We start from the raw sequence: 23,923 nt of genomic DNA, 5'->3' as shown, positions 1-23,923 counted from the left end.
ACACACGGTAGCCGTTAAGACACGACTTCCTGAAACATCGGTTATTTCATTGACGTCGCGCCGGTTGAGCATGCGATAAACAATTTATTAATGAACGGGCGATATGAGTCCGTTTGAATACGAATGTCGTCGTACGATCATAACGACGACACATGTCGCGACAGTATCTCCTATGACTCCTGGACGTCCTGGCGTGCGGGATACCCCGCAGGCGCCAGGAAACGACCGTCACACATCACGGCCGTGAATCACGGAAACAGGAAAGCCTCGCCCTCGTGACTCCAATCGAAATCGGTGTCGTCGGGACCCGGAACTCGGGGAGGCGCCAGCGCGACTCGTAAAGGCGCGTAATACATCGCGTTTGTGACAGTAAATTGCGTATACGTCGCTTCGTAAATCTCGTGACGAAACATTTCACGCAACGCGTTATTTATTTCATTAAATCGGTGAAGTATCCCAATCCGGTAATAAATTTTGAAAAAACGTTCAATCGCGAAAATTCTGATTTTATTTTAAGCAATTTTTAATAATATTCTTTTTAAATATATTTAAATGTAAATGATATTTTTGTAAAAAAACTTGATTAATATTTGTTTTAAATAATAAGGAACTTTTCTAATATAAGGATAACATTGTTTAGGTATCAAATTCGAGGTAGATATTTTGCCATGAAAATCTGGCGACTGCGGATCGGTACGCGTCAAAGGCTATATAATCAGTGTAATCTAATATTTTTGGATAGAACTGCAAGGAGGCAACCACTGTCGGATGGTTGTCAGCGATAAATTCCAGAGATTCTGTTGAGAACGAATCAAACAATGGAAACATGAGATTCCGGACAGGTTCAATAGTTTCGGACACGTTGTTTTAATGCGAGGTGACATAGGTCTTCGTTGAGCGATAGCGCAGGAAAGAAATGCCGTGAATGTCAAAAAGGTAGACTGTCGAAAGAATATTAATGGTGAAACGTGTCTATATGTGTCTCGTACATCTAAGCATGTACAAATTCATTAAGAAGTTTTGACTATGTCTAACTATTTCCGGTAATTTTGCGTCGAATGTGAAATTTTTGCATAAATATAATTTGTATACGTACGATTTCAATTTTGGATATATGTATATGGCAAAGTTCAACAGATACGCTGATAGAAATCGGATATTCGATTAATGAAACGATTTTACGCGCAGATGTTATGGTCATCACAAAGAGCGTTTCTTTGCAGCATTTGGTTCGTATTTCGACCTGCAGTTTCGACTCGTAGGACGTAGGACGATGGGCGGAGGAGGCAAGAAAGCAGGTCATTTCCTACACGAAACACATTAATCATGTGGCCGAATTTCGTGCAAAACTTTACGCGCCGGCATATGTTATTCATAAAAGTTCTTTGCGATGTTTTTAAAGAGGCATATCTCGCTTTAAAAGGAATCTGTTCTGTAATGTTTCATAGGATTGCGTAGCAATTAAAAAGTCGAACAAATCGATACCTTTTCATGTTTGCGTCTATAATTAATAATTGTAAATTATTTATCGCAATTTTAACTAAAACCTGAGAATTTCAGTAATTTCCACGATGTGAAATTGCTAAAAAGATGTTAGTGTAAAATTATAGATTAAAAGAGGCCAAAAACCTTTGCAGCAAAATCTATCCTCGACAGCTTTTTAAATTGGACTTTGCACCCCGATGTATTATCGCAGTGTGCACACACGTTTCACCCACGTCAGAAACTTCTTGTCCTTTGGTGAAAACGACGGTCTCGGATGGCAAAAGGGGCGCCGAGGTTTCGTTAATTTAACGGTTTAAAAAGCCATCGGGAGTAATTCCTATACCACGAGGCGACGCCTGCAGGATGGTTATCCAAAATATGCAATTTCCGAAAATATCCCCTTACACGGAACGCGGAAATTACAGGGTGGGAAAAGAAGTCCCTAGAACGGTCCCGAGGGCTTCTCCGACGGTCGTTGCGGACGTTTCCGAAAGTCGTCCTAGAGACGCCATCGTAAATGGCAGCTGTCTGCTCGAAATTCTCCGACGATAGTAACCTCTTTTCCTACTAGCGTTTTCGTAGGGGCTCGTCAGGGAATCTGATTTGGCCTATTCAAAATATAATCATGTCGCATTAAAACGAGTAATTGCCGGGGACTAATTTGAAATTATAGTCATCACGTGACGATCTCGTGCCATTTTTCGGAACTTGTTCCCGGAGGTCTCTCTCTTTCACAGAGATAATTTCTTTCGGACGAATTAAAAACTAATGAAGCAACCTTAAATGAAGCCCAAATTTTCTACGAAAATTAGCGAATAAAATCAATTTTAGTCATATGTCTAATTGCACTTATTCCTCGAAAAATCAAATAAAATTAGATATCCATTAAAAACTTGCGCTATATTCTTATCACAAACGATTTATGAATGAAATAAGCATATAGTCGAGTATCATGTCGGTATGAGATGGAATATCATTAAAGGAACTAAAATCCTGCACCACTCTTCCATTATTCCTAGATTGTTGCTTCCTCATTGAGGAATCTTTTTTCTGTTGCAACCATCCATTGGCGATGCAGTCGCCTATAGGCGCCAAAAATATCATTGATGATCAGCGGATGTACAGGTACGCCTCGTCTTCGGAGTTTAGAAAAGAGAGGACCATATCAATATGCCGGACAATGCTTCGAACCCTGAAGATATTCATCGTTGAATCGACGTGTTTCTATAATCTCTCGTCACTTTAATGATTTCCTTGACAAAGAAATATTCAAAGGTACAGCAACTTCTACAATTTTTTTCTTACAAATTTATTATTACTCTATATTTATCACATATTTTCTATCTTAATTTTTACAATTTCATGAAGCAGTCTAAATCGTTTAGTCGCAGGATATGATTATAATTGTTTTTTCGGTGTAAATTAAATGAAATGACTAGAAAGAAAAAGCTGTTTTTAATGGACGGTACTGTTATGCAACCTGGAATTACTGAAAAATGGAGAAAGATTTTCCAAGTTTGCACCTTGCGGTAATTATGGTGCACCGAAGGGAAAGGTATCTTAACTGACAGAGAAAACGTCGTGACTCTCCACGAAGGAGGTCCTTCTGACCTGTAATCTCGTGCAATTACGCAGTTTGTGCACCTCCCATTCGACTTTCAGACTAGTGTCCCAAACAGTGTAATACGTTTTACGGTATTTTCGAGAACTCCCCAGCTACGGTGTTATCCGAAATCTTTGAATGAGCGGCATGATTATAAGCCGACAATAACACGAGGGATGCACTGTGTGGGCGCAGCAAGTTAATTGATACTTTTGCTTTAAGTATAATAATTACAGCTGTATAAATCAATGTCCAAAGGTGTATTATAGCGATCAACTTGACATTTGTATTATATTCAAGATTTATTGCGTTAAAATCGAAGAACTGTGACTAGTCTTTGATGTTCAATGAACGACTCCTTACTAAATGCGTTTGGGATACAATCGCTACCTCGATTAACAAAGAAATGAATAACATTTGGTTAAGAATTAAAATAAAATAAGCTCTTGTCGAATTTATGATAATTTCAATTGCTTTAATTATAGCAAAAATCGTTATTTATAAAATATGTAATGTATCGATTTCGGTATCACAGGACCAAACTTACATAATACCGAATATCTTTTTATCTTTTTATCTTGAAACTTATATGTAAACTGCGCCGTAATTTCACTGTCGGAACAGTAAATTACGCGATTTGTGCGGTCCAGAATATCGTTTTCGTGGCGGTATCGCGTCGCGAGGCAACAAACTGGACCAGATAAACGAAAGCTCGTGGTTTTATCGGAGCGGAGGTGGAAACGATCGTCGATGATCGAGGCAGCGACTCGGGATAAACGCGATGCGTGCCACACATGATTTTCGAGAATTCCCGGAACACCTATTTGTAATATAAACTTTTACATGGTATTATGAAAATGAGTGCGGATCGATGCCTCATTAGCGGCGCTAATAGGAATCCCTTCGTGGGCGCCTTGTCCCTACAAACCTAAAATTATCGTTAAACTCACGGTTGTTCCGTGAAAATCTGGGATCATTCCACGAGGAGGGCCACTATCGATAATTCCAATAATTATGCTCTTTAATAGGAAGTTTCGTTGAGGTATTCGTTACACAAGTTTCCATACATTTGGGAATCAGGAAAAAGAGGACGTTTAACAAAAGATTACGTAACGATTATTATCGTGTGTGAAGGAATTTTTAGAACGTGTTTCAAGGAAACGTGATTAGTTAAATTCGAAAGTGCACCTGTAATGCAGCTAACCGTCTGACACACCTGTCCGTAAATTGCCATTCTACCAAAACCGATTTAAAGACCTCATAGGAGTCTTCAAATTAGTATACATAACAAATTGATGCATTATTATATATCTGCATTAGGTAATAATTAAATTTTTATTTTTTAAATTAAATATAGTTACAAATCTTTAGGTGAAGATCTAAAATGACACGCGAAAGCTTATGATGAAGAGTAGATAAAACATTTACGAGTTTATTCCACATTCTGTAATAACAAAACTATATGCTGCGTTTAGAAATATGTCGAGAATAGCCTCACAAAGATCGATATCGTATTGAAAAACAAACCGGGAAAAGTATCGTGTCAACAGGTATGTGCGTAGCTCGGTGGGCGTGACCGCTCGTAAAAAGCGATTCGTAAAATATGCACGCTGCAGAAACAGGCGCCCCTAATTCAAGCATTAGGTGTCCAATTAAACGAATCCGCCGATCGTTTGAACGGCAAAGTCTCGGTAAAAAAAAAGTTGCCGGCAGGTGAGGCAACATATCAGCGACTGAAAAACGGATGCTGAGAGGAGCTCTCTTGCCATGAGAGAAGGGGGGGGGCGAAGGAAACACCCCTCTTGCGACACGTGTGCCGTGACATGGAGATTTTTACGGTGTCACCCTTTCGATTCTCGAAGCCTGAGCCCGTAGCTGGCGCGTCGTAAAAGCGTCGTTGCGATTTACATACTCAAATTCGGCTCGGCTCTCGTAAACGCGCGTATGATGTGGTTTTATGGGGCGCCCGTACGTATATATAACATGTACCCCATGAATCGCATATTGGCTCGTTTCTGTGTACTTATAGGTACGGACCGTGTGCATGTATTATTACTTTTACTCGTATCTAACGGCTAAGGCGGAGCAAGCTGCGGAAGAATTTTGTGAAGAAATTACTATAACAATTAATAATTATGTTTTAATTTTAAATGTTCCTCATTTATCTCTGATTGTTAATGTGATTAAGCTGGATCCAGATTAAGCAAATGAGCGTAAACAAATTACGAATTAAAAATTTACTCCAATGAGTGCGAATGATGTCACCGTTGTCCACTGATTGTGAACCAAGTTGTTCGCGTGGTGTTTGTTCAGATTTGATTGCTTCGTCTGAATCTGGCTTTATACTTATGATTTTGTTAGAGCGCGATCGGATAGAGATTGCTTTTTCGCAATCCGCCGTTTCTTTGATATTTATTATCCTAAATAATTCGTTAATTATTGAAAACGTTATAAGAATGTATTAGATAATAGCAATACGATATGTCATGATACAATATGTCACAATGGAATACAGAGCACTACGTATTAAATTACAATGGCATCGGGTGCGAGTTAAGCTCACCTTAGTGGGGCTTAACTTTGACCGATCCTCTTACGCGATGAAAAGAAGTCATTCGACGGAACTTGATTCTATTCTTCGTGAATTCAAGTGTTTTATCTGTGCCGTTCGATCGATGCGTTTCACACGCGATAGATCAATGCGATTGATCGATCAGGCATATGATAGGGCCCTCTATTAATTTTGTACGGTGGGGTAGGTATTTAACGCCCCGTCTATATCTATAATCCGATCTGCATATAGTATTCAGTTTGTCATTAATATACGATATATCATCGTGGATTATCAAACCTACGGTCGTCGTACCTATAGCGGTTATTTGAATAACAATATTCCGGCATTAGACGGGTCACCATCCGTGGCATCTAACGAGCTCTTATGCAAATCCAACCTTATTCTGGCAAGTCACAATATTGAGACGATTTAGCGATTCATTTAACCTGACTTACGTGACCTATGAAAAATATAATCATTAGAGGATTGAAAAGAGAGAGAAAGAGAGAGAGAGAGAGAGAGAGAGAGAGAGAGAGAGAGAGAGAGAGAGAGAGAGAGAGAGAGAGAGAGAGAGAGAGAGAGAGAGAGAGAGAGAGAGAGAGAGAGAGAGAGAGAGAGAGACACTCATAACTAATAATTGTGCGCCGACAAAGTGACTCGTCACGAGTATAACGAGTCATGATGAGATCGTTGGAAGAAATAACAAACGTTAAGAAACGGTATTACTGCCGGATCTCCTTTGGAATTTTTCTCCTGACGCTATCGAGATATATTAAAATATTTCATCAACAATGACTGGAGAATAGAAAGTAGTTTTTTAAATATTTTAACTCTACACATATGGCGTTCGATATTGCGATATTTTCAGCGCCTCTAAAAGCCCGCTACGAGTTGTAAGGAGAAAATTATAGACTGGATCGTCGTGTGATTTAAGATCGCCGCGACTAGCAGGTCAGGGTCGCTGGTGGTTCTCCAGCTAAGGATACATGTGGTATTGCCGTGACTTGTTATATAAACTAGTACCCTACTGTCCCCGGTATAAATACTGCCATAAAATACTCTGTCGACTCGCGGTATTAGATTAGGCCTAGCTAGCAGGTCCGACCGAATGTAAATTCTGGATACGAGACACATAGAGGACGGCATCTGCCTTCCCGGTATTTCGCCTTCAACCCGGGTGGCTACCGTTGGCGTATCTCCCTTTATCGTACCTCTTCTTTCTCCTCCCATCGCGACGTAGCGAAATAATCCAGAAATCGTTTTCTATTAGCATCGGAGACGATGTACAACGGCAGCATTTCGAAAGAAAGGCGGTCCGGTCTTCTAGAGTAGTCGCGAAATAGCTGCATCGAAATCAATTCCCTGTACGCCGTGCTATAGAAGGTCCCCGGAGTCTTGTGAGAATGTGGACGACCGCGAAATCGCATATAAATTAAGGTTTCAACATTTTCGGGCCGGTCCTTTGTCGGATTCGTATAGTGTCCTGGGGGAACTGTTTTATCTCACAAGACAAAAAGAGGAGAACGAGCAGGATCGCGGTGAGTCCTACTTTCGAAATCGTATGCGAATCGTGCTCTTAACCTTTCGCAGAGAAGATACTTTTTAAAACAGTAACTGGACATATGAATTACTCCCTGAAGAAAAAAAGAAATATGAAATGTTCTGTACATGTTAATGACGGCACGATGAAATTTGCATGGCTGATCTGATAATTCGATCTAGTTGGATACAATTTGTTTCTCTAGCGATACGTGAAAGCAATACGTTTTACGATCTTACTGGGTCCGTGCAAAAATCTGAATAAAAACAGCATACGCGAGAAACTTGATTTGCACATCTAACACGGTTTTTATTCGTCTCGTAATGGGCGATACGCGATGCTGTCCGGCGATGATCGATGCGAGCGATAAATCTGTGATCCTTCGCCCGCGTATTGACGGGCCCGACACACTTCGCGCCACGATCGGATCACGGCGAGGCTATTGACCTGAATATCCCACGATCACCTACGAGCTCCATCGAGAATGCCGTGTACTTGGCTTGAGGAGGTACCTAAGATCAGCTGAGTCATAACAGGTGGACACACGTGTCTACGATCGCATGCATCGTGCAACGAGCCGAGCGGGCACAAACAGCATTAATACTGTCTACCCGTTGCGTCGAGACGCTTTCGAATCCTGGGGATTTTCAGGCTATAATTTTTCGATCTTTTTGACGAGCTTAGATTTAAGATACCAGACGATTGATTCTTGGAATTAGCAGATTGAAAATGTAATGGTATCACTAATAATTCAAAATTTCTCGAAAATTGTGCCAAACAACTGTGTCACATTATTGAAATTTTGGGACATTGCATAAAAAAGGTTATCGAAACTGCAAATGTACTGCAAATGTATGAAGTGTAATTGTGAGAATTGATTGTGCGTGATATCCGGTAGATATGCTAAAGTCTTTCTCTTCCTCGGGCTGGCGCGTTACACATTGTGCTCGTGACTTGTCGATGCAGCGTGCATGACTAGCAATGAGCTCTCCGTAATGCGGGTTAATCGATGCACCGACCCGTGTAAAACGCCAGCGGAATAAGTACGATGCAGTAGACGCGAGGAAATGCATTCGGTGGACGCATTCTTATGTAACTGCTTATCGTTCGCTGCTCCGTCTACTTTCCGTTTTTAGCGTAGCACGAGGCGAGACGAGTCAAGCCGAGTCAAATGACCTCGAGCACTTCTCGACATATCATTTATTTGCTTAATTAAATCGTGAACGCATTTATAAATAAATCACAAGCGCTAAAAATCTTTTCCAATTTCCTTGTCTATTAAGAAATTGAATATCTCTTTGTCTTCACAGCGAAATTACGATGTCTGGTCCTCCGACTATCTTCAAAATAACTCTTCTTTCATTAATACATTTTATCGAAGAAACCGTCGTTACGCGGCAAAGTGTTAGTCTCTATTTTGGAATCTAAAAATCTAAACGTAGCGGGATACCTGCGTAGCAGTAGAAAATATAGTGTAGCCTCTTTCTAACGAACAGCATCATGAATTTTAATTTTTATAGGGCGCAACATAAAAATCGACACATGGCATGCCGACGTAGCAGTTTCAGTCGTGCATAATTTTCATGAATTTTAATATCCCGTCAAAGTAACCCTTTTTCGGCAGCCGCCATTAGCGCGATTCAACCGAAACTGAAATATCACCGTGCGCTAATAGTCTCGGCGCATTTTAATGCCTACCTGCTAAAAGGGGATCGCGCGAGATCTTTGTGTCTCCGCGCAGATGCCGGCCGCGTGCAACCGAAATCAAAATGACTCGCTGGAAAAAAAGGTGTAAGGAGGGCGCAACCGGGTCTGTTGACGTTTATTGTTCTAAACGGCCAGGGGCTGTGCCAGACTAGAGTCAAGCTCAACAGGGTCTTCTGGCAGGGTGTTCTAAACGGTTGGCGGAGGCGCCATTAAAATTTTCTCGCCTCGCGCGCGCTTTTTCTCTTTATCTTTTTACCTTTCGCGAAGGTCGGGGCCCCGGATCTGTTGCTGCAAGTCAGCATGGGAAGCCGCGAGGCGCGTCGGATAACAGAGTCGACGGCGAAAAAAAAAAAAAATACGCAAGCAGCCGCGGCCCAAGATACGCTCGACGATACTTACATTTTGTTACTTATTGATTGATGGCTTGTAAAAGGGTTCCGCGTATTTTGTTCGGTGTTTAGTCATGCAGAATACTCATCGGCTATTCACCGCTTTCGCGCGCACGGCATATGTACGCCTTTTATAGCGGCACATTTTTTGCAGCGGGTTAAGCAGTCATCGGTGTGCATTAAATATATTGTGTATATATGAAACGGATTTTCAAAGTTTGTATCGATTGGACCGAGTCTAGACAGCGATCGAATGATCGTTTCGAGTTTTCGCGTGTGTAATAGACTTGTCAGCATCGAAAATCGAGCGTGAACCGTGGAGACGCGTGAAGTCGTGGTACTCGAGTACTCTTGCGGCATCTTTCATAAATTGGTCACCAACAATGCCCGTCTTTGGCGTGCATAAGAAGCAGCTCGCTCCTTGCTCATCTGCCGACAGAAGCCGACACGAAGCTCAGCCGTAATTTAATAACCGATTCAACCTTTAGTTTCGAGCGGCCGTGGAAGAGATGGAGGTACTAAGTGCCGCGCGCGGAGAGACAGAATTGAGAATAGCGGGCGAGTCGGAGCGAGTTTATAAGGCCTGAAACTGAAAGGCCCCATAAATAACCCGGGCCAGAATTACAATAATCCGATCCAATTAAAGCGGAAATTTATAGTCGCAAAAAGCGTAGACGCGACCCCCACCAGCCGACGATTTGCATTTCGAAATTTGCAAGCGTAATTTCAAATTTGCTTAATGGGACCCGCGGAGGGGTCCCTCGGAGGCTACTCGCGTAATAGATTCCACTTTCATATTCGGCAGACCTACGTACTACGCAGAGAAGATAGCGGACGGGGCCCGCTTAAAAGGGGCCGCCATCCATTATGAATTTCATACAGTGCTCCGTTTTTTGCTCCCTTTCAGCGAAGCAAGCCCAGTAACTTTGGGTCCATTTACCATACTTTGCTCGGGGTAAATTCAGACCGCGCGCCGCTAGCCTACGCTACTCTCTATCAGAATCAATTTCCACAGATCGTAATATTCTATCGGGCCTTAGATCCAATTATCGATGTCTGCTGGTGTTTTACAGCACGATATTCCCATGTAATTTCTATCAGTAATGCAGCGTGTATTGCATATTCAATAAGATAATAGCTGTTTAGTAATAAATGCATACACGCGTACATCTTTGTGTTGCACATGAATTTTTATTTTGTACTACAGCAGGATATCCCACGATAATTCTGTTTTAAGAATTCTTATTTTATATTGATCATTTAAGATTTTTTTGGTTAATAATTTAATGATTTAATAATTTTGTATAGTTTTATAATTTGTGCGAATATATAATTTGGAAAGTTATTGTTCACGGGGGCGCGGGCGCTAGGACCGTGCGCCGTTCCATCCGGCACCTGACGTGTGATTATTCCGCCATTATTGTCGAGGGTTCGAAACCAGATCTAACAATCATCATCGCGCAGGACGACCAGCCGATCGGTGCCAAATTCATAGGGGCACCGGTACTTTCCGGCTGCCGATTAGCATAAATTACTCGCGGTCAAGGTGACCGGACACGAGGCCCCTTATTCCTTCAGTGCAGTTCTCCATCCCGCTAATGTCATACATTCGATCTTTTAAAGGCGCTAAAAGCGGCGCCGCAAGGTGCCGATTGCAGGAACCGAGGTGTCCGTGATGCGACCAGCAGCCGGAAGCCTCACGATCGGCATTCGAAAATGGGGGTAATACACTGTCATATTTCTCTCTCAGTCTAATATTTAAATGGTTATTTCGGAAACATTCTTATCCAGCTGGATTTTAGGATCGGACGGATCAATTTTACGTCTCGGACAAAATAACGAGCTCTTCGTCGCGAATCGCGATATTCGTTTATTCTTAGGATTTAAAAGCAATGTAAAGGTTTTCATACATTAAAAAGCTTTCACTGTAATCTCTCCAATCGCTAATGTAATAATATTCATCCGTTTTTTATGGAGCACATACATTAAATATTTTTGGTATATGGCGGCCATATAGCAAAGACGGCATAAAAATGAAAGCAAACTTTGTCAGAGAACCGATAATTCCGCTAAATTAATGGCGGATGCCGAGATCGAAATGGGTCAATCGGGACACGGCTGGTTTCTGCGATTATTAAGAATGTCTCATAATTTTCGGCGAGTACTTGATAATCCGTGCATTAGTCGGCGAAACCGCGACACTACAGCGAAACCCGTTGCTCGGATTATCGGGATTTAACTCTGAATTAATACGATACTTAGTGCGGTTCCGCGTTCGGTTTTATCCTGGCGCATTCGTAAATCGCGCGGTAATCGCTTAACGAACCACCTTCCGAGATTGTTCCTCGTCGTAAATTTTTACGACGGGGCTCCGTGTCGACTTGTTTTCGTGTGCGTAACCCACTTTATAAATCTGCCTCGCCTTTCGCACCCCGTTCGATTTTATGACGCGCATAGCGCGCGCTTTCCATCTCGCTAATTATTGCCAAATTGGCGTTTCTTGTACCCGATATGTTGGTTCTTTCTTTTTGGTTGTTATTATACAATATTCGTGGTCGTTGCGTAATGGTGATCCTGTTCAAAAAGTGATGTTTGAGAAATGTCACGTAATTACGTACAGCAAACTCCCACAAAGACTAACGATCTGACGAAACACGCACACATCTGACAATCTCGCAATTTATGCCCTTATTCCTCGTATAAGTAATATTTCAACGTGCCGTATCGCATGCGAACGTCCACTTTGCAGCGTAAACGTGACGAAGACGCCATTCATTAATTACGCTAACAACGCGTAGCGTTGCTCGGACGGCCATGAGACGGCCATAATTTCTGACCGGATTGAGCCGTCAGCGAAAGTGCAATATTTTACCGAGATGGCGACCGATAGGTAGCCATCAGCAGCGGAATACTAAACAGCTTACGGAAGATCCCCGTTAGAATCCGAGGTGGGGCAGTCCGAAACTCACCTGCGTATCTCCATCTCGACGCCGATCGACTTTTCGCGTTACTCGCGCCAGCTCTCGCTCATTGAAGATTTCCGATCTTTACTTTCCCGGAGATATTTGATCTACGGACGAGAGATGGGTACGGCCGATGCTCACGGACGAGCCATTCAATTTGCTAGAGCCACGAAGCGCCGCCTTTTTAATCTGTTTGCGAATCTCGAAGACTTCTCCTTTCGACGGTTTTCTCCTCAGATATTCCCGCGATAACAAAGGAAGTTTTACCCATGCACCGAACTTCAACCTGAATAATTGAAACGTTTGTTTGCATATCGTACCCCTTGTTTCACCTTTCTTTCCCCATATAAGTCGTTCTACCGCGCTCATAGCGTAGTTGGCCGGATTCAAATTCCGCGAAGAACCTTCGTGTCGTTTTTGTTTCGCGCTAACATGAACTCGCAAGCGGATCGGAATGCCGAATTCGAGAACGTGAAACATGGCCACGGCGAAGCTCTCGTGCTTGTTACGCTCCTGGAATAAAATGTATGTTCAGAAGCCCTCTCTTAAAGTGGCCAGGCATTGTTCGGTTCTTCGATGCTGTGGACGAGCTTAAATCTCGCGTAATGTGCCTCGAGCGTGTACGTGACTCCCAAGTATTTTGTGTTTGCCATTTTGGGATACTATAAGTCGATAGCGTCCTCGATATCATTTAAAAAGTGTGAAAAAAGACGAGACGTTACTTTGAAACGTTACGAATTTGAATTTTGCGGAGATTTGCGAACCTCTTCTTTGGCGTAAAATACAAGTTGTTCGACTTTCGGTGCAGCTGGCGAGGATCACAGGTCTATCTGGGATGATCTGTGGGTTGTAGATGTCCGACGACGGGATCGAGATCGAGGCGAGATACGGCGGAAACCCCGTGGATTATGCTTGTACGACATCATTGTTGTTACCGTGTTAAAAGTTCGCCATTGTGGCGATCATTGTGCAGCTTGTCGTCGAATGCATTTGGAAGAAAAATATTTTGCCCCCTTTTTTCTCTTAATGCGCACCCTCGTGTCACTATGTCAACGTTAACGAATTTCGACAGTAATGAAAATAGTTCTTACAAGTATAATGATTTTTCTGTTAAGGGTTTCTTAGAAATGTTAGCTTTTATAAAATATATATTGTTCCACTTCGTAATTCGATTGTTACTCTACACATTTTATTTTATTATATATGTAATCCGTATCGTGTGTCTGTATCGAAAAAACGCATCTGGGATCAACTTGGACATGTCTACCCCTTACGCGGTTTCATTTCCGTCCTAAACTTTTATGGTCGGCACTAAAGACGCGTACCCGTTTTACAGGAGATTTAAATTTCCTGGCTCAGGGAAACTTGCTGGAAATCGGCGATTTTATTTCCTCGCATAAAATAGCTTATCCAACAGCGGTATGCCAGGACGGATATTTTTTTACGACTGGTCCTACGTGCCGCGTCGTGAAGGTTTTCGAGTTTTAATTGCCTTTCCAAGGAAGTGCACGCCTCAAGTCGTTTATCCAACCCGAGCTCTTTCGGAGATTCTTCGAAGGATCGAACGATCAAATTTCCTGGGGCATGTTTTTGGAAGCAAATGGAACTTCGACAAGCATAAAAAGTCTTTTTAAGTCCAAAATTTTCCAAGAATTTACACGTTCATAATAAATTTGACACATGTTCCTTGATAAATAATCACGATTTGCGACATCGATGACATAACGCGTTCGTATTACGGCGCGGCAGCCTTTCCCGATCTTCCCTTTCACTTGAGATTGCCGGAAAACGTGTTGATCGGTTCATAGAAAGGAGTCGAGAAATGATTTCGACCTTGTGTCTCGATCAGCGCGAAACAACTTCCCTGTCTGCGTCTCTTCCGCATTTGAGGTACCGAGTACACGAGCCCCAATCCATCCAAGTACAGACCGCGCGCGTATGAGGCGCGTTAGCAATTAGTCTTCGTACAATCCCGCTCGTTATCCCACGAGATATCTGATCGCGGATCTTGGCTTGCGCACGTTATACGTCTTTATCGTCAACGAGATCAAATTATCCGTGAAAGGGCAGACACACCCGAGTAACTCCAGAAATCGGTACACGGTTACCGCGCTCCCGATGAAATCCAATATGTTCCCGAGGATCATCGTAGCGATTATATGTTCCGATCGAGCCGTGAAATCCTCGACGAGAATACAATCGCCTTTTAGCTCTATTTTTTTTAAGTAATCGCGAAGCTGTCAATGAGTGGCAAGTAATATCACGATCTACAATCAATTGGCGTAAATTTTCTGTATATACCGTTCGCAGTTATATGATTATATGATAAAATTATAACACGTATAAAATTATCGATATTGTAAAGCGCCAAAAAGAGCTATAAAAAAATCTCTTTATAATCTCGTACGCTATAAAATATCGGAAAAATGATATTTAAGATCTACAATAGACTTTTTCTCTTTTGTATTCTTTTTATTGCGGTAAAAGGGATAAGTTGCTAATTCAAACGGAACGGCCGGATTGACGTAAACAGCGATCGAGGACGATCGTTGACAGGTCCAGTGACCTATGTGTTGTGCGCAGACGTAACGTATTCACGAGATAGTGAAAGGCGGGCGTCTAGAGCGTTTACGGCTCCAGGCCGTATCTCGCGACTCTATAGGCTGCTATCTCAGATGCTTATCTCACAGTGGAAGCGTAGGTGTTTCAATGACGTGACCGGTCACGTTACGGAATGATCAGATAACGGGCTCGACGTCGCGACAGTTTTAGCATACGACGTCTTATTGGCGAACTCTTACGCTACTCGACATCGATCTTTTTTTTATTAGAAGAATGAATAACAGAATAAGACGAAGTGGAGTTGAGACTAACTAACCTTGACATTAGATTCCACACGAGTAAAAGTAAGATCTTAAGAAACTTTTACCTGCGTAGAATCATGGCTGTTTGAACTTTTTAAATGTACAGTCGCGCGTGGCAAGCATATTCATCCCTTTGATCCATGAAATAATGTGGCACAATAAGATTCTATTCTCGAACCTTGGAGAATGAAGAAAGTATTTCCGTGCCACAAAGAGGATCCTCGCGATTCTCTCCGGCGAGGAAGACGTCAGCGCGGAGGATGTCAATATTCGTTTCCCGGACGAATTTGCTATAAGCACAGTTTATTGTAAACTACCAAGGCTCACCAGCTGCCCGTAATCCAGGTCCGTCGCTCGTCCACTCCTCGTCCGGGGCCCCTTCGCGGTGAAAAGAGGGGGACCGTTATCGCGATCCTATCTGCGATCGGCCGATGCGATATTTCTAACAGGCCCCTGGGTCCTATTCCGTACCATAGATCTCGACAGATAAGGTTTGCGGCGCTCGCGGGGCCCACCAGGGGGGCCCGCCCATTGTATCGCGTGTCTTACGCTCGCCCGACCAAAGCTTACTCACGAAAAGACCTGAGACCCCTTGCCACGTGTGGGTCACCGACGATTGCCTTCGACCAATTAGATAGATTTCGCAACGGGTATCGTGTACCTTACATTAATCGATTTTATCATTTCAAATACATTCTGTCTCTGTCTGTTGCATTGAAAGTTCTGTGCAACGTAAATATTTGCTATATTCGATCCGATTTTACTATAGTACATGCTAGTATTCTCTCTTGTCACTTCTAATAAAAATAAAGATAATTGTATATCTTATAATTAACGAATCTTCTATATCTCGAGAATCTTGAAAGTAATAAGAAATATATAAATCGTAAAGAGAGGAATTACGCGGTAAAAAGTTAATTGGTACAACCTTTCCACTACGTCAAGAAGTTTCCTTTAATAATTCTCCTTGCCGCACCCTTCCCCTTCTTTCTTTCAACCCTACTGCTCGTAGCTCCGAATCCTATGATTACAACCGAATACGGCGTCAAGAATATCCGTTTCACGTGTGTGATGGGAACGCGCGGATCTCATCACCGAAATAATTAGGTATTAATTGTTGAACTACCGGTAGGGGGCCTGTCTCGTGCGAGTCATTCCACTTAATACGCGGCCGATTCTGCTGCGGGTTGACCTGTGGAAGACCGACGCTACAGGTGGATCGGCCGTGTTGCCATTAAGCCGCGCGTTAATTACAGAGATCGCGTACGTTGCCAGCCGGCCGCTGGCATTAGTGCTTTGACATCGCGCTAGGAACCGCGTTTCATCTCGCCGAAATATTAATTTTCACCTGCGCGATGCCGTGGCCTCCTCGGAAATCGGCTGCCTAACGAGGAACCGAATGACTAAACGCGCCGAGAAACGAGGTAACACGAGCAACAGGACGTAAATACCACCTTCTGAATTATTATCGCTCTACAGGGCTTCTAATCATCGGCTATTATTTACGAGATTATTTTTACATGGTCCGTCGATACGTCTTTGTATTTCGCAACGGATTCGGTATCGCGCTGTTACCTTAATGATGTGAACAAAATGGGTGATTTATATTAAGATTTTCACATGTTTCTTTTCTACATGGACGGAGATAGATCCAATTAAAATATTGTTAAAGCTGCATTTTATATGGCGATCAGACTTTCAAAATCAATTTCAAAATCCAACATTCCCTGAACAATATAGCTTCTTTAAATGAGAAATTTTGTGTAGAATATTAAACGTTATGTGTCTCGCATAATAAGTGACGAAATGAATATTCAACAGGTCCGCTCGCAGCCAGTGTTATAGACGCAAGGAGGCACTCTCTTTCTGGATCCGAGTAAAATTAGCAATCCAGATGAACATGACGGACCGGCATTAAAAGATTAAGTACGTGACACGGTTACCGTGACGGTTGCGCGCACAACGGTATAAGTTATCGTGGTAAGTAACCATTACCTAGATCCAATTGCGTTAATGCCCAACCTGCATGCCTTCGCGACGCGGAACACATTCCAGCACGCAAGCTGCAACAGCTGTCCCGTCCGTTCCTTCACTTTGTAATCCTGTTGCCGGTTTCGTATTCCATTTTGCTTATCGAAATCCTCTTCGCGGTCGCAGTTATCAACAGGATAAAATAAATTTTAGCGGATAGCCGCTGTGCAAATTTTTTCGCATTAAGATCGGATTTACGAACGAAAGATTTTAGGATTCGTTCGTTAGGATATTGATTGAATGACGATTTTGCCGTACGATAAATATCCACCGCCTAAACACAATTAAAGCAAGAAATAAATTAATTCAATCGCGATCGAGAGTGCTATTGTTCTGAACGTGACTGGCTGTGGTTATCGCCCTGCGCAATGTCGCTCTACAGTTTTTTCTACTGCTCATGTTAGGATAGCCGTCAAAACCATTTATGAATCATAAAGCGGTGCGAGAGATTTTCAGGAAATTTCCGGCGCGACTGCCTAAGTGATTCCGAAATTGCGGCCTGCGAAAGTGGCAACAAGTGATAAGAAAGCACAATTTTTGAGACCAGGTGTCTGTCACAATTTATCGTTTGCTGATCGTCGTAAATTATATGTCGAGCTAATCCGGTTTCTTCGCAACAACCGCATCAATCCCGCAGATACCTAAGATTATAGTCGGCATCCTTGCGCCTCGTGAGCCCGAACGCCTATAACAAATCCATTACCAGGGTAATTTCATGTGTTGCAAACCGTCCAACATTCATTCTCGTCGGCGCGCAGCGATATCGATCGTCCAGTTATCCTCGAGGTGCCGATAGCGAACGCCTAGTACGTGTACTCGCTTATTGAAGTTCTTATATTATCGATTATCGATGATACCAGGTGCGTGCCGTGTGATAGGAACTTAGAAATGAATCGGTAGGTAGGTTTGGCCGATGTTTGCGAAATTGAATCCGCGCGCCTCGTCTCCTTAACGTAATACCCGATCTAGTTGCCGATGATTAATGTGGTCTGAATAACCGCAACCGTTTTCTGAAATTGATGATGATGTACTAGAGATGAACAGGTGGATTGTGGTTCTCATCATTGAGACTAGTTTTATCAACAGCTTACATAAGCACTGAATGCATTTTGGTTGAAAGTGATAATGTTTCTTGTTGTTTCTGAGTTAATATTGCTTGTTACGGCAATGAAATAAAATATTTATGTTTCTATATATCTTTTTATCTATTTTTCCGACGTAAAATATTTTTGTAAGAAAACGGAGGGAAGGTATGCGATTTTTTCTTTTTTATTTTCAACTGAAAATAATAGTTATATTCTATAAAACATTTTTTCGGAACACTAATCCTATTAAGTGTTTCTAAAAGGATTTTGCAGGCAAATATCTGTCCATTAGCGAAATAATGGATATCTTGATGGCATCGTGATCCCTGTATTTTTGTTAGAGAACCTTATTGTTCACTAACAAAAAGTGTCCTCGAAGAAGAATCTGACATTCACAAACTATATTTATGACAGTTCCTTTCTTCGTTTATTTCGGTTATGCTTTCCTTATCCTTTTGTTTATATTTCGTTAAAGTTTCATTATTTCTTATCGAATATCCGTGAATCTCTTGGGAAAGTGACTATTAGAAATAGAAAATCGTGTATTGAGAAAGAGTCACGCCCTAAGTCGGCGGTAATGCTGAAAAAGATTTAGGAAAATGGAAACTATTGTTGTTTAAATATGATAAATATATAAGCATCAGGGTTGGGATTAAAATACCAAGAATATTGATTTTCGAGGCCATACAACAAAGCTGAGAAAGTTTTAACTCTTACTATTCTCGATATTTGTAGATATCTTTAAATTAACGATCATTAATATTCGCGAGAAATAAAAACAGAGCGGAATGCTCGACGAAGGCGAGACTTCCAAGAAATCCGTTGAGAAATGATCTCTTTATTCCTCGTCGGCTCGTTATAGAAGTACACGTCGCCGGCTACGAAGTGTGGCGTTACAAATGTTGCTCAATTTTCTTGTAAGGCCGTCGAGAGTGCCGCCCGGTTTCGCCGGTAAGCGCCGATACCCGCCACTTACACGGCGCAGATTATCGCGCCCACCGAAAACGACGCGCGGCCCTCGTTTGGAGTATGATCGAGTGCCCGACGTGCCATGCGGTTCCATCGAGGTGCGGCGGGGCCCGACGCGATTTAGCGGAAGGTGGGCAAATTAATGACACCGGCTCGCAAAAGTCGATCCTGGCTGGTCGCGACGAGGGGAGGGCAACAGGATCGGCGGCATGTTGGTTCAATTTCGAGGCTGCCGTATCGAGACGGCTCAAAAGGCGTACAATTAGCCCTCGTTTAGGGGCGTTTAGGGACCCGCTTATCGCTGCCATTACTGTTATTATCGACTTATTACGTGCCCGGACCATCACCATCGGTCCCCGGAATTGCAAACAGCCTGCAACGTCGCGCGGATGCTTCGGGATGCAATCGGGCAATCGGGATACGAGGGAGCTGTGACGTGCCGCAGACTCAGCTAGCGGCGGAAACAGGATCTTGATCTGATATTACGCGGCGTTATGTAGGAGACCAGTGCAGTGGGTAATTCAGTCGGTAGGACGTCGCCAAATGGCCGCGGGCAACGTGAAGAGTTTACGAGAGCAGGTGCGAGCTCTCGCGATTTGTTATTTATACGCTGCCTCCACGGAATGTTACTAATTTAGCGCAACAGGTTGACACGGCAATTTGTGCGCGCATATTATATAGAGTTGGTGAATAATATTTAATTTGCACTTTGTTCGAAACGAGCCATATCGTTACGCCCTAACGTATACATGTCTCGTTCGAATCTTTATCAAGGCTATTTCGACGATTGCGAGATTATCAGAATCAATTTAATCAAAAATGTTCTCCGGATAGACACGGTAAAAGGATATCCCTCTCAAGCTGAACGCGGCCGTGGCGGCGGAATTCATTTTCAATGGCGCGATAAAATAACGTGAATGCGCGTCGCCGTTTTGTGCCGCGCCTTCTGCTTTGGCGCGAGCATCTTAATCCACGCTAATGAACGACTCTCATTTATTCAAGAAACGTGTCTGTGGCCATACCCACGCTAATATATGACCACCTGGTGCATCTCGAGAAAAAGCTGGCACGTAGGGGATTCATTAAAAAAAACTTGCACGTCTTAAATTAATAAACGCGCCTTACGTTTATATAATTTTGTATACATTCGAATCGTAGAAAATTTAGGATAAACGTATTATGTACTGAGATATTTTTGCATTTGAAAAACGGTGAAAAAAGAGAATCTTCGATATTTTATATTTTCTTATTATACCATGTAAAAGTCATTTTAGTCATAAAATATGGGCAAATTATGTAATGCACCTGTTGTTTTTTTTACTCGTGCTGGTTTTAAAAGTTTAGAATTCTAATAGTATTCGATATATAACATTATATATAAGTGTTTTTGTTAGGATTTTATTATTACGCATGAAAAATTGAACAGGGTCAGTAGGAATTGAAGATGAATAATTATAAGAAGATTAATCTTTTTTTCGTAGGTGCTCTTACCTTAACTAATCGAATGAATCATCAATAAGCATGCGTAAGTCAACGCGTTAACGTTTTCGAGTCAGGTCGGCAAGAAAATCGATTAGGAACTTCCATTAGGAATTTCTTATTAGTTTGATGTTCTTATTGGCGTTTCATATAACCGTGTCTGTGACGAATGTAATTTGTATTTACGATCCAAACTAATTTATCTATTCCCGTTATATATGGAACTTTTAAAAATGTCAAATGTGTTTTTATCTATGGTGACTTATTATAAAATTTTTATTCGAGAAAAGCGTTGTTGAAACTCTGTAACTCTAAAACTCTTTGAGAAACTTTCAGAATTTTATCAATTATATCGAAATTCTAAAAATATGTAAATTATACAAAAGTTACTCCTATAATCTATGGCTTATTAATTTATTATTCGTGATTCGTCGTTACTATTATAATAATTGTCATTGTTGACTGTTAATCTCTCTGGCAAGACGATAAATACTAAATTACCTTAGAATTCTTAGAATTCGGCGTGATTTTACAAATGGGCGTCGATGGAAAAGCAAAATAAAATTATCAAACTCTCGCTGGACTATAAATGAGAATCCGCATGCCGCCGTATTAACGTGCAGACCCGTGCTATTTCGTGCACATTATCATTCTTTTCAACGGTCGCCGTCTAATAACGCCTTGGACCATTCACGAAGTGTCTCCCTTGTCTCCGTAGCTATTATATCGTATCGCTAGAGATTTTACGAAAATCATCGTCTCTCCATGGCCCTTATATTTCTGCGTGCATAGGATTACAGCGCGGTATAATAGGGCAGATAGACACGCCATCGGCTTATTAACATAGTAATAGCGCGTTTAGACCGTCGGGACCGACGAATATAGCCGGTGAAGTCATCTCCGATCTACGATGGGATTTCGCGGCGAATACGCGCCGGAATACCGCGGTTGCAGTCGTTAGAACGATTTAGATGATTGCATCGATGAACCTCGACGCGCACGTAACGTGGCGTGACTATCGCACGCGACTAGGGCCTCGTACAATGCCAGACCCCTAATCGTTTCTTTCGAAAAAAGGAAGTAACGCTCGGGGACTCCGGAGCCCTTTCTATTACAATAAAGAGGGCCTGACGTGGCGTGCGTCCTGATGCAAGCCACGCGACTAAAAATTGTATCAACGTTCTCGTGTCGGAGATGCCGTGGCTTTTATAAAAGGTATCTTCCGCAGAGAAAATGGAAGACTACGTCTGATAAAAACAGCGAAATTTTAAAGAAATAAGATATATTAATGAAATTATTTAATATATAATAAATATAGCGACAAATTATTATATGTATATCCTGAAAATAATTAGTTAAAAGCGTTTAAGTGATCTTCGATCTCATTAATTCGGTTGTTTTTTGGAGATGAAAAGTTGAGGAAGATTTCCGTGCATCTTCGCGCTCGAATGATTAAACTGTAAGCCACGGAGTATATTTTTCACGAGGGAGATAGAGAATCTTGCATTTCGACCAGTATAACAGACGAGAGTGTTACCGGTCCAAAATATAACGGACAATTTCTGAGAGGGATTATATCGTATGATGTACTGTGGAAAGTACCTCGAAGCTACGTCGAGGTCGTGGTTATGCGAGGCAGTTTCTTGGTTTATGTCCGTACTTGGTCGTATACCTGCATTTAAAGTCGCTTGAATATCGTCCGGGCCTGAATATCGTCAAGAATTCGTCGGACCGTCGGTGCTCTTTACACCTCGTTGTTTCTCGCAAATTCATACGTGGCTCACCGCACTAAATCATCTGGCAGACAATCGCCGCGTTGTAAAGTTTGCCGAATGGCTCACAGTGAAGCGTTTCTATTTAAGAAATTGGCCGGAATGTTGACGCACAATATACTCGAAAATGAAAGGACGAACAAAAAGTGGAATTTTGAATATTTCTTATGGATGCGATTCGTTTTTATATTGCACAGTGAAGCGAACAGAGTCCGCAAGGCTCTTATTTTTTTCCGATGCAAAAATTAAAGACCAATCTCGTAGCAATTGTTCATTGAAATTTCCTCCTTGGGTATTTCGAATATTTTTATTAACGAGAGTATCGAAATTGCATACATGTATATGTCAATTCGCATGGGAATATTCAATTTTTGCATCGCATGTGGTAATTCAATTTTCGCAACGCCGGCGAGATATCGTGCAAGCTTGTTGCCGTGTGTAATTTCGAGAAGTAACCGCGCATTACGGAGCAATCGTCAAATTTCGTGCATTAAGGCAAACGCGTGATTATTACCGCGAGAGGTATCAAAATTGCATTCTCAATGTAATTGTAAATGAAATACCCAGAGGCAAGCGGAATCAGCAACATTTCACGTGTATCAAGAACGATCCACTTTGCATATCGAGTTGTTCGTTTTTTACGACATCAAATTTTCACTCCGTCAGTGTTAAAATTTCACCAAACTTATCTGTGAAGATTGGCGTTAAATGATTTTGAGAAAAAAGGCGCGATAATGAAGCGCCGACAACGTAACACTTTGCATCATGAATATATTAACGAGGCTATTACGACTGCGCTCATTTCGGCGACTAAATGAGTAGCTGCGATTTTCGAAAATGAAACTGCGTTGATATAAAAATTAATAAGTTTGGACGGGTTTCGCGCCATTTGCGTTCTTGATCTTGTCGCGAGATAAAAACCGCAACTCCAATCGTTGATTAAAGGCTATATTACGTCTTTCATCGCTACAATGTTCGCGGTATCGTTTTTATCACGGTTTCACGCTACGTTGCTCACAGAATTCGAGGAGAATAAATTCCCCCTGTCGAATAATATACATATACAGCGATGCAAAGAAAAAAATACTAAACGCTACGTTTGAAAAGCCGAGAATTTGATCGAGAGAGAGAAAGAGAGCGAATGATTCTCTTACGATATGTCGTTGTATTATTGCAACGAGGGTACGAATTCTCGCGAACATTAAAGCAAATGAAGCTCCGAAAATGATACTTAGGAACGACTGCATATTGCGAGGGCCTCGAAGTCATGAGATTTCCGAAGGGTGGCTCGTCGAATTTCGCTAACAAGGGTATCGAAATTGCACCGGGCCCGACTCGCGTCGATCCCAATGGCTTGTAAGTATCCAGAGGGCCGATATGCAAAAGGCGCCTTTCGCCGGTGCCGAAATCGTACGTTCATTTTCTCGTTGAACGAAAGACGAATCATGCTTCCGCCCTCTCTTCATTCTCGTTTGAGAGAGA

The 23,923-nt window shown here is 42.1% G+C and overlaps 1 protein-coding gene across 3 annotated transcripts in view; it reads right to left on the bottom strand.

The window, feature by feature from the left end:
* LOC139768941 (uncharacterized) overlaps positions 1 to 23,923 on the bottom strand; it is a 92,380-nt gene that overhangs the window by 23,681 nt on the left and 44,776 nt on the right. The window lies entirely within an intron of this gene.

This window comes from Temnothorax nylanderi, unplaced genomic scaffold (assembly GCF_030848795.1).
Source record: "Temnothorax nylanderi isolate EJ_2023f unplaced genomic scaffold, tnyl_v1.0 TNYL_tig0002_pilon, whole genome shotgun sequence".
Lineage (NCBI taxonomy): Eukaryota > Metazoa > Arthropoda > Insecta > Hymenoptera > Formicidae > Temnothorax > Temnothorax nylanderi.
This window is presented reverse-complemented; position numbering and strand designations above follow the sequence as displayed.